Source organism: Leptosomus discolor, chromosome 3 (genome assembly GCF_034619465.1).
Source record: "Leptosomus discolor isolate bLepDis1 chromosome 3, bLepDis1.hap2, whole genome shotgun sequence".
Taxonomy (NCBI): domain Eukaryota; kingdom Metazoa; phylum Chordata; class Aves; order Leptosomiformes; family Leptosomidae; genus Leptosomus; species Leptosomus discolor.
The window spans coordinates 36,440,474-36,453,442 of NC_141393.1; positions in this window are offsets into that span (position 1 = coordinate 36,440,474).

A 12,969-nucleotide genomic window follows, 5' to 3' on the forward strand; every position below is an offset into this window, starting at 1 on the left:
CCCAGCTAAAGAGGCATTTTGAAAGTGTAAATCTAATAAAAGACTAAATTGACTTCAAGGAGTTAGTGCTTTGTTGGCCAAACTCTGTTATCCATTTTAAAGCCTTGCCAAGTTTATGCTGGTGTGCTGTGAATCAGGGACCTCTTTCTGCCTCAGTTGCATTCTTGCAAACTGTTTCAACCAGTGGAAATTACTCTGCTGGGGTTATGCATATGAAAAGGAGGAGAAATTTTTGACGTCCTAAAGAGTAAGGTGTCTGTCACAGTTTGAGGCTGGGCTGGCCACTAACGAATGACATACGCTCTCTACTAACCCCTCTCCCCTCCCAAAAGGGAAAAGGAGAGAGCACAAGGGAGAGAGAGAGACTTTACAGTTTGGAAAAGAAAACTAAAACAGCTTTAATGAAACAATAACAATAAAAGAAAAGATAATAATAAGAATAAGGAAATAATTGAATATATACAATATGTACAAATATATACAAAACCAATACCAAACCCAACTCCCCCCACCCTGATGATGATATGTCAACACCACTCTACAGGTCTGTCACTGGGGCAGTCCCAGGCTGGACTCGGCAGCAGACAGGGATGGGATGCAGGATTCAGGGATGCATGGATCGGCATCAATGACAGAAGAACAGACAGAGTCCTCCTCAGATGTCGGCCATCGAAGAAGAGAGGAAGAGAGCAAGACCCTTGTGATCTCTCAGCTTTACACTGAATATGACTTATATGGGATGGAATACTCTGTTGGTCAAGTTTGGGTCACTTGTCCAGTTTGCTCCTCCCTGTAGGTGCGATCTTTTTCACACCTGGCACCCCAACATGGAGTACAAGATTTAGCGGTGACCTTGGTCGCCATAAGAACAAGTATAAGCAAGGGCCTCTCTGCATCCCGTTCCTTGGTACTAACTATAAACATCAGGCCTTATCACTGCTAGGAGCAGTCACTGTCTGGAAAAACATGCTGCTGTTTCAGAAAATGCCGTTAGTTAGAGGAGACTTAACTGAAAAGTTAAAGCATTAAAACAGAACTAGTTCTGATTTAGCCCAAACCAGGACAGTGTCTAAGTTGAATTTAAAAATGCCCTGATGAACAGCAAGTTAATTCTAGCACTGCAGAGAGTCTCAGGTTCTAAATAGCTTCCACTGGCAAAATAGTTATGATGAATAAAAGCATTGCAAATACTACAGATTGTAGGCATCAATGGGTGTAACTCTTCCGACTTTAATGCAGATGCACCTACATATCAACAGTAAGTATGACTCTGCATGCTAGGTTTACTGGACTAACATTTTAAATATTAACTGTGAGCAGTCACACTTTTAGCCTTCCATTTCACTTTGATTTTGCTGAAGCAAATAAATATTAAATGATTGCGAGATATTTAAACTAAAAACATAATGGAAAAAAATGTGTTTCAGAACATTGTTCATGCAGCTCAAAAGTAAAATACTAAGTTGTTAATTCCTTTGAAAAAAAAAAGCAGAAGAGATAGGTCCGGCTCCTGTATATTAATGTGAATGTATTGTGCATAGGCTCAAGAATGACTGTATTCTATTCCTGGTCAACCGGGGAGGTCCCAGATTACTGGAGGCTTGCCAATGTGATGCCCATCTACAAGAAGGACCGGAAGGAGTATCTGGGGAACTACAGACCTGTCAGCCTGACTTTGGTACCAGGGAAGATTATTCATCTTAAGGGTGCTCAGGTTGCATGTGCAGGACAACCAGGGACTCAGATCCAGCCAGCATGGGTTCATGAAAGGCAGGTCCTGCTTAAGCAACCTGATCTCCTTCTATGAACAGTCTAATCAATGGTCTAGTCAATGAGGGGAAGGCTGTGGATGTCATCTACCTGGACTTTAGTAAAGCCTTTCACACAGTCTCCCACAGCTTTCTCTTAGGAAGGCTGGCAGCTCATAGCCTAGACAGATGCACTCTAAGCTGGGTTAAAAACTGTCTGGACAGCTGAGCACAGAGTGTTGTGGGAAACAGAGCTAAATCCAGTTGGTGGCTGGTCCCAAGTGGTGTCCTCCAGGGCTCAGTGTTTGGGCCAGTTCTATTTAATATCTTTATCAATGATCTGGTTGAGGGGATTGAGTGCTTCCTCAGTAAGTTTGCAAATGACACTAAATTGGGTGGGAGTGTTGAACTGCTCGAGGGTAGGAAGGCTCCACAGAGGGTTCTGGACAGGCTGGACTGATGGGCTGAGGTCAATTGTATGAGGTTCAACAAGGCCAAATGCTGGGTCCTCCACTTGGGTCACAACAACCTTACGCAGCGCTACAGGCTTGGGGGTGAGTGGCTGTAAAGCTGCCCGGCAGAAAAAGACCTGAGGGTGCTGGTCGACAGCTGGCTGAACACGAGCCAGCAGTGTGCCCAGGTGGCCAAGAAGGCAAACACCATCCTGGCCTGTATCAGAAATAGTGTGGCCAGCAGGAGTAGGGAGGGGATTGTGCCCCTGTACTCGGCACTGGAGAGGCCACACCTCGAATATCGTGTGCAGTTTTGGGCCCCTCACTACAAGAAAGACATTGAGGTGCTGGAGCATGTCCAGAGAAGGGCAACGAAGCTGGTGAAGTGTCTAGAGAACAGGTATTACAAGGAGCGAATTAGGGAACTGGGGTTGTTTAGCCTGGAGAAGAGGAGACTGAGGGAAGACCTTATCGCTCTCTACAACTACCGGAAAGGAGGCTGTAGAGAGGTGGGGGTCAGTCTCCCAGGTAACTAGTGACAGGGCAAGAGGACAACGTGCACCAGGGGAGGTTTAGATTGGACATTAGGGAAAAATTCTTTACTGAAAGAGTGGTCAAACATTGGGACAGGCTGCCCAGGGATGTGGTGGAGTGACCATCCCTGGAGATGTTAAAAAAATGTGTAGATGTGGCACTTGTAGACATGGTTTAGTCGGCATGGTGGTATTAGGACAACAGTTGGACTTGATGATCTTAGAGGTCTATTCCAACATAATGGGTCTATGATTCTGTGATTCTATGAGTTCTTAAAATGTTGCAGGAACTGCAAAGAAGTTTGGGCAAATGATAAACAAGTGAGGAAGTGATTTATTCTGGGGACTTTGGTTAAAAGAGAATTTCAGTAAAATGAGAGGATGGGAGTTTAATAAATACACAGGCTGTATACACAAATACATCCACAAAAGTATGTCATTGAAGGGAAAATTAAGAGATACTGAAAACTGACGTCTGTTTTTAACCTTCTTCCATTCCATTCCATTCTAGTGGTTTTTACTTTCTAAGAGGCATGTTTGCACATCTGGTTGGAGGAGACACATTAGGCTGAAAGGACACCTCTCTAACCATGATTGAGGGAAGAAAAACCAGAACACATTTCAAAAACATACTGAATAGATTAGCCATATGGTTTGAGTGCATTTCATTTGTTTTCACAGACAGAAAACAAAAAACTTCTTTTACAGGCCAACATTCAGCTCTGGGATTTAGAGACTGTAAGTGTAGAAAAATCAAGACATGACAAAATACAGAGTATGTGAGCTGGGTAGAATAGTCAGAACATGCTTGTTCACTGTAGCACACCTGGCATGTAGACTCACTATTCGTTTCCCTTCTCTGGTCTTCCTTATCATATTTTCCAAGATATCAGGCTCTCCCTGTTACGTTTGACACCGTATGCGTGCATATAGTAATGGTACAGTGGGACTGCGACTCTTTCAACATAATCTGTTATTGTCTTTAATTTACTGACCCTAAACAGTATTTTGGAATGTCTTTAGAGTGCTGAAGCATGAAATATTAATTCAATATTTTTTACTGATTCTGTCAAGCAATAATGTTTGGTTTGACCAGTGACTTGGTCAAAGTACAAATAGTATTATGAACTTTGTTTTGCACAAAATCCTGGGAAAAGGGGATGGAGAACAGAGAGAGAACAGTGCTACTAAAATGTGATTATCTGGGAACTCAAGGGAAACCAAGGACCATTCCGAGCAGTGAAAGGATGTTTTATACTCTGGGTATGTTCTTACACTTCACCTCACTCCTTTCCTTTATGATTCTTGTTATGTGGACTTGTTGTATCTTACATAAAAGTTTGCTGTAAACCGTTTGGGATATGGAATGTATTTTCCTGTGTGTTCCCTCAATTAAAATACTTAGTAAAAAGAAGTAAGTTATATATACAGAAGAAAGCATACAGCTATTTAGGAAGGGCCAGAACGAAACAGTGAAGCTTTCCCTCTTCAAACCCTGGGCAGATTCTCTTTCAGATCTGGATCTAAACTCCATGATTCACAGCCTGATCTGTGGGTCAGCTGGTGGCAGCCAGCAGTCTAAAAGACAGTGGAATGGTAAAGAGAGCATCCTCCTAGGAAACCAGTAAAGCAATCCTGCTGCTGCCACCTTACCGCCTTGTTTTGGTAAGGAGTAGGTAATGTAGATGTGGCTTCCCCATTGCCATAGTGGTTGAAGACACACTATCCATCATCCTCAGGTCTGTCACGATAGACAGGTTTACTGTTTTGGCTTAAGAATACAAAGTGAGGTGTTTGTTTTTGGAAAAGTCAGCATAGTTTTCAATGAATGTCAGAAATTCTTGCTTTCTAAAATCACTGCCAGATTCAAAGCTAAATCTTACCCGGGATCATGCGGCCTTCTGTGAGTTAAAGGTTTTGAAAGAACCACATACTTGTCAGGGTGGTGCTAAAAACGCAGCCTGAATTTAGGCTGTGGTTTTATTTGTGTCCCTGAACCATGAGGACACTGTTTACTTTAAACATCAAGTAAAAAAAAAAAATTAAGTTCATTGCTGCAGTTCTACTGTTAGCTTGAGGAGCTGTTGCATCTTGGGCATTGTGAGGCCCTGCACCATAGCATGCATTGGAACTTTTCTAAGAACTGTAAATGGACTTCTTCCTAGAGAAATAGGCAGAAATCTATTTGAGGGCAAAATATTTAGCATTATTGTAATTTCAATTGTTTAGCAGCCCATTAAACTGCAGGGTAATTGTAACCTATTTTCTAATGGACACAGACGACTTCTTCTTCTTCTTCATTATTGGAAACATCTGTTAAATTTTATAGTAACTGGCAGTCTCAGAAGATGCCATGGAAGAAATCACGGTAGAAATGTAACTGTAATTCCATCCTTGGATCATACGTATTTGAAATCTGGAATTAGAGAGGTTTTTTCAAATAATTTAATATCATAATTTAAATAACTTGTAGATGTGCTTTAATGTTTGCTGTTTTTATATTGTCCATGAATAGTTTGCAATTTTCATGAAGCAAGTAATCAAGTATGATTTTGGGATAATATTTTACTTTAACTTGCTTTCTACTAGTCCATTGTGTTTGATATTTAAAATTCAGACTGTTTTGATTGCATATGCATTAAGTTAGGCATATTTTAGTTCCCATCCGCAGATGTTAGCAAAATAGTCCTGATACGCTCTCTTTACCTCCTGTCTCCTTGATAATCTGAATAGGACTTAAACAATTGGAGTAAGCGGTTACTTTGGGACATTTCATTCCCAAAAAAGTAAGACTTACAGAATCCTTTTTTTCACAGAAATTGGTAATTTCTGACCTGTATCAGAATTAGCTCAGACACCTTCCATTTCGGTTTAAAGAAATGCAAGAGGTCTTTATTGAAAAGTTTTAGGTGGTTTCTAAATTTCTTTTAAACAAATTTGTGAAATGATCAATCAACCACTGTATATTGGCAAAAGTCTTGCAATCCAGCACTTTAACAACACTTTATTCATACAGAGCCCTTCTGTGCTCTATAGGTGACAGAGCCTGAGGAGGTACAGTAAGGGAAACAGAAGGCTCCCTTCCTCATCTCTAATGTGTTTGGCAGCAGACACTGCTAGGTAAGATACCTTAAAATGGTGTGAGACACAGTGTGGCAGTTGTGTATTTTTATGTAAGACTGTTTATTTTTAAAGCCTAAAGGGAAGGAGGTAAAGGTTTCCTGTATTCTATAAATACAGCTAGATCGCTGGATAGTATAACCTTGTGGTTGTCCAAGAGGAAATTCCATGTAACTTTATGTGATTATTAGACTCTGTCTCTCAGCTTGTTTTCATCATCTGAAAGGCTGTTAGGAGAAAAGTGAAAGGTTAAAGAGAAGTTAGGGCTCGGTCCTGGGATGTGCTGAACACTTTGCGTATCCTCCGTTCTTCTGGAGAAGTTAATGGAAAGTGAAGTTCAGCTTTTCACAGCAGGTGCTTTGCACCTCTAAAGTGCGATGGTGTCTGCACCAGCAACATTTCACTCTACTCCTTATGGTCTTCATGAAACGGTGGAAAGAAGTTAAAAGATAGAGTCTAATAGTCACTGCAGATACACTAAGATGTAGATGAAAGACCACTATTGAACATTAAGGTGCTAAGGGAAATGATTTGTGTGATTCAGCATCAAGTACTCTTTCCTCTAAACAAATATAAGACAATATCTGAGCAGAGCATATTGGGACAATGATCTACAAGCAGGACTGCATTTTAGATAGAGTTACCAGTGAGTATGCTTATCAGTGGGAACAAATAAAGATCTGGTGGTTAGTTTTTGAAAAGAACTTATTCTTAACCCCAATACACTGCTTGAAAGCTAATCTAGGAAAAGTAATCCTGTGTTCATAAACTGCCCCTCCAGGTTTATTTGGAATAGACACAATATTCTTCATGCCTCATTCTGCCCATGGTTGGGGCTGCAGTTTTTAGCTTGTTAGTTTTATTTTGGAACAGGTGTTAGGATGCTACCTGAAGATTATGTTTAGACATTGGGGGAATTTTTCATTCCACTGAAGTCAGGGGAAGCTCTGCTGTATAAATATAGTCAGTCCAGATTTTATTCTAAGCATTTTGAACATCTTAACATTGGCTCAGATTCTTTTTATGAGTGAATGAAAAACACCAAGTCTATGTGGTGCATTTAGTCTGTTTCGAGCACTGCCATAAGATGACTTGGATGAATATTCAACAAAATGTATTTTATAGGCACTCTGCATTCAGATAATTGACACTCAATCTGTTGTGCCTGTCAGACATTTCAATGTGTGTCTATAACAATTTTTTGGTAGTGGTTAGCATTATGCCATTATCAAAATAGTAAATAAATTGTCATACATGAGAGGAATTACCAGCAGTGTTTTCCCTTCCAATGAAATATGCAGATTATAGAGTTGTGTACTTATGATGAATTTGAATTTATCCAACTGTCCACTGCCAAAATCCTGGTGTTCCTGACATTCCTGCTAATACCATCCCTGCAAATAATTTAAACTTAGAATATTTCAACAAAGTTGGCTTGAAAACGAGATGATTTTCATTGAATGTTGAAGAATTAAAGGATTTGTATCTTCCTTTATCCCTTCAGCATACCAAACTGACAGTGCAGGTAGATGTTACCTCCTTTCTGACAGAAGACTCAAATAGGCCCACTGCTATCTCTAACAAATGCAGTATTATTAGATAGCAGGATGGGAACACCAAGAGGGCACCAACACTTTGAGTTGAGATAAACAAAGCTTTAGGGACGTGATTTGAAATTTAATGAGGTAATGAGGGGAGGTAATCATGCTTCTTTTTTTTCTGTATTAAGGACTGTAGTCAATTTCTTGCTTTTAAAGACCTTAGATTCAGTATATAGTAGAGGAAAACATAAAAATGTTTTGTAGTAGACTTTCATTGAATCCATAAACTTTATATTACTACTGTGTTCCAAGGGAGGCAAAAATGGAGAGCAATTGCCCAAACTTTTCAAAGACCAGAAAACAAAGGACAAGTCAATAGAACTCATTAGGATGAGAATAACTTCTAATTTTACAAATGAATAAGTGGGCATAGTCTAAATAACAATCTACCACAACCCCCCCAAAAACCTAAACAATTAATTTATATGAGCTAAATATTATACCAGATGTTTTAAAAACCAAGAACATTAATTCAAGGAGGATCTGGGTTTCTCTGAGGAATTTGACTCTTGTATGCTATTTAAACATGGAAAATGTCTTTTGCTTGTCTGATAGATTTTGCAACATTAGCCAAAAACTCCGTAATAAGGTACATAACAAACAAAGTAAGATTGTAACGCGGGAAGATCAGCATTGCCTCTGCTTACAAGGCAAAAATAGTCTTTACTGAAAATACATTTAAATTATATACTAAAAGAGCTTGTAGCTGGGTTTTCACTTCAAAACTTATCTGTACAGAGCACATTATACTTAGGGAAGTGACCTGAAATAAATATACTATGGTTACCATTAAATGTTCCCATTTGCCAACAGTTACCACATGAAACATCTGAGATCACAACTGTTTCCCCTGCAATTAGAACAGGATATATATTTGTGGTAGTTTTGTGGTAACCAATGAGAATGTTCTTTGTGTGTGATTTCCACAGTACTTGGACACACAGATTGGAAGAAACAAAACAAAACAGCACCCATGCTAAGATTTGGTTGGAATAAGAATCATCCCAAAAATCTAACCTGTACATTTAGCAGATCACTAACAAAAATACAGGGATGAAGACACTTTTTATCTTTAACTATTCAATTTGACTTTTGCTTTGCAAAAATAGAAATGGATATATGCAAGCAACACAAAATGAGAATGCAAATTTTGAAAGACACTAGTGGAAAAGCTATACACTCTGTAACTCCAAGAGATGCTTCCAGGAGTCATACGAACTGTGATAATAAGTCCCCTCATCAGGAAAAGTGCATCAAGTAGGTCCAGTAAAGAGATACTCAGTATCTGCAGCTTGTGTCCATCCCTACTTCACCAGCAGGGAAGTGACTGTGTCCCATCACATGTAACCATGATTTTCATGTGCTGTCAGCAAAGAATTTTGTTCTTAGTGGCCGCATTTATCATGAGAAACAGCTCTTCTCTCTGCATTCATTTCTTTGACTCAAAATATTGCTTTAGGCGATGAGCTGCTCTTTCCAGGTTATGCTCTCATAAGGAAATGAAAAACAGCTCATGTTGTAATGAGAACAGGTTTCTGATGTTTTCATCTTCTGATGTCCCAGAAATATCAGGAAATCGGCCTCTTCAGAGGTAGGTACAGATGAAAAAACAGGAAAAAATGTTTAGTCCAAGGGGTGAGTCATTCAATCTCAACCAACTCAACAGTTCCTCAACCTTTCTTCTTATCTCCCATGATTTCCCAGTGGTTTCAGATGAGTCTAAGATTTTATTTCCCATCAGTACAAGCTTAACAGATGAGCTGCACCAAATTCTCAGTACAAGTCATACTGATTACAAGAAATTGTTTTCATTTGCAATTTTGCTCTGAATTGAACCTAAATATCAAATAAAGATGTAAAAAAAGAACAAAGCATGTAATTGCTTCAAAAGCAATTAACTGCATCATATGTAAATGGCATAAAAAATCTGTTGTGCAAAATGTATTGAATTTTCGCAGAATGAAAAAAATATGTATGGCTACCAGATTCCACTCTGGGCCTAAAGGACTTGTGCAGGAGCTGCGTGAGGACACTGACACGATCAATGTGATCTAACAAGTGAACCTTTATTTCCGTGTGTCCAGTGCAATTTATAACCCTCAACCACACCCAATAAATACTGATTGGCTTCATCGCAAATAACAGCCCATAGTCCAACCCGATTGGCTACATTGCGAGTCATGTTCAAGTCACGTTCACAGATGTTCACACCCATCTTCTTCAAGAATTAAAACTACGTCATTAATGGCGGCTGTCTCTTCTCCTGCACCTGCAAAATGTTCATGCCCCCTGCACCGGAAGTTGTTTACGCTTTCAGCAGTTCCGGTACGTCCCAGCTCAGATTCTCTGGAGAGGCTGGATTGTTCACATGTCCCTTATTTCATAAATGTCCTCCCACAGACTTGATCACCACAGAATTCAGCATTATAGTCCTGAGTCTTTCCTTTTTTTATATAGAAATTTCCTTCCCTTACTCAAAACCCAGCTACTACACGGTCCTCTGTACTCAGTCAGCTACTGTGCTAATTTTGCTCCTGTTGAGACAGTGACACAATTAAGTATATAAAGTGATGCTAGTCACACTAGATGCTGCTGTTATTACCATGAGATGTGTCCTGAAGAGCCTGCACACTTCTGCTGAGGCGTAACAAGATGGGGAGCTGAAGTTGTACCAAGTATGTACACACTTCCAGCACTGCTTTGGTTAGGAATGCTGTCTTGTACTGCACCGTTCTGTCAGACATTTTTAAGATCTCACAGAAGGATTTTAAAAATACTTGTCACTCCAGGAAAGCTTTATGGCTGGAATAACTTTAGAAGAAGTCTGGCAATTCTACTAGCTCACGTTGTGAAATGTTGGCTGTTTCTAAAATTCAGTCACTTTCGGTAGGCATATAAGAACAGATGAGCAAACTGTATAGAGGAAGGACTAATGCTCAACTATGATAATCTCCTAGTGATTTCTTTTTGTCATATCCTGGAGATCTGTACCAGAGTCTCTTATTCTAGATGGTTGCAGAATATTAGATAAACATAAATGAAAATAGCCTGGAAGCCATATGGGTTAAGTTTCATGATTCATATTATTTGGCAGATCTCCACTGGGTGTAAGACCTCCAGACAGCTTTTGTTCAAATCAATAACAGAACTCTAACTGCTGTAAAATATCAGACTTATTTTCACCAATAGATTTATTATTCTTGCATGATGAAGTTTTCTATTTATGTCCCAGCAGGATAAAATACATAGGAATGAAATAACCGCTCTCTTAACTCTAGTGCCAATGAATATAATCTATATGTCCAACAAAGTGGCACCCTGCCTCTTTACAGGTCTGCTGAATTATTTTAGTGTTCATTGCTTTTACTGAAGATTAGCCACATGGCTGTTATTGATTTCACATAACATTAAGCATAGATGTCCCACCCATGTATGCTGCTATTCAGGATTTTTACTCCTTTTAGGAAATTCCATATAAAGGGAAAATCTTTGCTTTTAAAGTCTTGTTTTAACCTTAAAAATCTTACTTGTAAAACCAACATTGTATGACCTGAATCCATGTTTCAATAGTTTGCATACAGTGTTTTCTCAGTATATACGTAAGAATCATCATCCCTGAGGCAAACTGGATACGGCTGAACTTTCCTTTGGTGATTGTTAGCAGGCCATGTTCAAGATCAGATTCCTTGCACACATTACACTTACATCAGACTAAATATGTTTAACTGGGCCTTTGAATACATTGGAAATAGCACGAAATTAACCTCTTTGGTAGTATTGTTGAAAGACATCATAACAATATGATGTATAAAACCACATACCAGACATTTCATGGAACCCTCTCTGTCTTTAAAATCCGTAGCAACACCTCTGTTGCATTTGACATGTCTGTTCAGTGTTTTCTTCTGGAAATTTCAAACAAGGTGCAAGAAACATTAGAAAGAAGATGGCCTCCTCCTTAAAGTAATAAACATAAATGAATAAAAATTTGTCTGCTCTCTGAATAACCCGTGGAACATACATGATTTACTCTTGAAGTGTAGCAGCTGTGATCCCTGTCAAGAAGTAAATCAAAACAACGAAACTATAAGATAATAAAAAGTGCTTCACTTATTTCTCATCCCAATATTGTATTGGATTTTTTAATTTCTGTGGACATGACTTACAAATATTACAAATGTTTCTTAAATGTATCTACCCACTGGAAATTGAGCAATGGATCAATTTGGGTGAGGATTGTTGGAGGTTTTTTGGTTAAATTTGTAAGTCATGCTTACATATTTCTAGTTAAGACTTCAATGCAGTATTGGATAACTAGCTAACGATTAAAGAAATGTGGAGTGATTTGTGAAAGTGTCCTTATTCTTGCTATTATTTAAAAAAGATTTCAAATAACTTCTTGAATGGGTACTTAGCCCAGAAAAGTGGGCTGCAGAACTCAAAGTACTTCAGGGCCCTGATAATGATTGTCTGCACTAGGATGAGATCCCTCTCTCTGAGCAGCCCAGTGCATCAGAGATCTGAACTATGAAGAGAAACTCATGTGTATGCCAGGAGTCTCTGTACGGTTGCTGTAAACAGAAACTAAGATTCTAAGTTTCCACTGCAGTCCCTCTAAAGCAGAATAATGTGCATCTGGTTTTGCTAGCCATTTCAGATATCTACTCTCCAGCAGAGTCCCCACTAGACTTGTGTTGGAGCATGGAAATCATCTGACAGGTTGTGTTCTGTATTCTTAATGTTTCGTGGGCATCTAACACAGTTGCTTTGCTATCTGATTATGTTTCAATTATGTTTTACAAAGCCTTTATAAAATGGTAGTTTGAAGACAATGCAAATATATCTTCCAAAAGTCAAAGTGCCACAATCAAAACTTTGAGTAAATTGTTTTATTTGTTTTTTTTCCTTTAAAACTTATTTAAAACATTACTACCAATGTTTGGTCAGAACAAATAGCTAACCAGAAAACTATCTTATTATTTTCAAGGAAGTCTGGTTTTATACAAAGATGATAAACATACATCTGGGGCTTCACTTATGAGCAATTTAGTGTAACCAGAATGACTGCTGCCTTGAAAGGCAGTCTGAGAAAGATATTGTGTCAAAACTTGTGGTTTGTCTCATGAAGAATACATTACCTTCTTACTTAAATTGAAACCCACATTTTGAGTCTTTTTCTATTCACGTGTTCTGCCTGACATTCTGAATATTTCTTTACACATCTTAAATCAGTATGGTTCAGTTGGTGTGAAGCTAAAACTACAGTCCATTGCCTGTGGACTCTGCAATTCTACTGGGTATAACCTGACAAATGTAGTTGGAGTTATGTCCCACCTTTTGCTGTTCAAGGAAAATTTCTAGATTCAGTCATGCTCTCTTTACCTTCCTGCATGTTATCATCAGCCATTCTTCTGACCCCTAAGTGCTGAATCTGTCTCATACAGCTTCTGTGGGGCACACAGTGCTTTCTTTTGGGTCCTCTGGGGCCTTCCTGGGGAGCATGTGGTTATGTTGC